The following is a 1583-nucleotide window of genomic DNA, read 5'->3' on the forward strand; positions in this document are numbered from 1 at the left end:
TATATATAAAAAACCTCTTGTCTATGCGAAGAGAATGGCTTCTAAATAAAGGTGTTGGGGCACTTGAACAATCTATGGGATTTCAAAAGCAAAAAGGGATGAGTTTTCTTCAGTGAAGACATGTCAGGAAACCAAGCACACTTTCTACCTCCGTTTCAGCTTTTTGAAACGTTTTATTTTACGATAAACCAAAATTAATTTCTGGTGTCCAAAATAAATCATAGGGATGTTTGTTCTTCCTTATAAAAACAGGTAGCCTGGCTATTTCTATCGCTCTAGTGTAAAAAGTATTCTGCTTTTCCAGTACTGTTAATGCTGCCTTGTTTGATGGGGTTGAGGATCATGTGCTAGGCCAGCCACTCACAACATGGGATTATTCCAGCCAACTTCCCCTTATATCCAAGACCAGTTCTCAAGAGCCTCTGCTCTCAGTTAGTCCTACTCCTTCAACAGTCACTAGAACTGTTGCTCTGAGGTAGGACAAATGCAGTATTAGCGAAATGGAGCCTGGATGCTGAATGCTGTTGTTTCACCTTGACTGTAAAGCAAGCCACAGGCACATGAACATCCCCTCCCTGACAAATAATCTGGTCGCTTAGGCGCATGAGAAACTGCCGTGTGGCTGCACAGTGATTAGGGCACTTGCCTCCTTTTCTGACGGGTGTGGGTTCATTTCCTTGATCTCACACTACATAGTCGTCTCCAGCCCACCAGGAAGATTATAGTCTGGACCCTTGAGTTGGAAAGTCTGTGGTGGCTGAGCATTGGCCTGCATTCAGCTAAGTAGTCCGGCCAGCAGAAGTCCACCCAAGGACTTCCCCACCCTCCTCTGCTCCCCCTGTGGGCCCCTGCATTGGTTCAAGGGAGCCCCCAGAGAAGCCGGCAGGCAGGTGCAAGAGGCAGATAGTTCCATCAGGCGAGCAGAAAGGCTTGCGCAGATGGAGCTTAGCTCTGTGCTGAATTCCTCCCAGTGTGCTCACCACATTGCTCCTTTGTGTAGGTTACAGAAATGGCGTTGCCTTAACCACATCAGCCAAGCAGGTTCTAATGATGCATCTGCTGTGCCCTAAAATGTAATTTCGCACAGCTCTTAGGGATATGTTTTAAAACAAAACCAACATGTGAATCATGTTCTTTCTTTAAAAAAAAACATTCTTGGGTGCTAAGCCTACCATGGAATGTATAATCTTAAATTTAGGTTTGTTCTCTTAATAGATCTTCCATCTATATTTTAAAAAATTGTGATGCCCTTCATTGTCACTGCAGTGAGGTATGCATGGCCACGCTGCTTATTGGTGGCAGCTGTCAGTGAGGCCACCAGTTTATGATGGGTAGGTTGTCTGACTGGCAGGTGAAGGCTTTTGTCACCACAGCATCTGCACTTAAGTGTGGTGAGCAGCAACAAGCAACCTTTCAGTTTTTGCCAACAGACAACCCAGTCACCACAAAGAGCCATCGTGGCTGCACTGGTGGGGAGCAGTTGCCACCCCCCACATAAAGCAGGGCCATAATTTGTACCAGTCCTTGGGCCACAGATGGACATGGGAATGCTTCCTGTTACTATGAGCAGATATGGGTGTGCA

This window comes from Lacerta agilis, chromosome 11 (genome assembly GCF_009819535.1).
Source record: "Lacerta agilis isolate rLacAgi1 chromosome 11, rLacAgi1.pri, whole genome shotgun sequence".
Classification (NCBI taxonomy): domain Eukaryota; kingdom Metazoa; phylum Chordata; class Lepidosauria; order Squamata; family Lacertidae; genus Lacerta; species Lacerta agilis.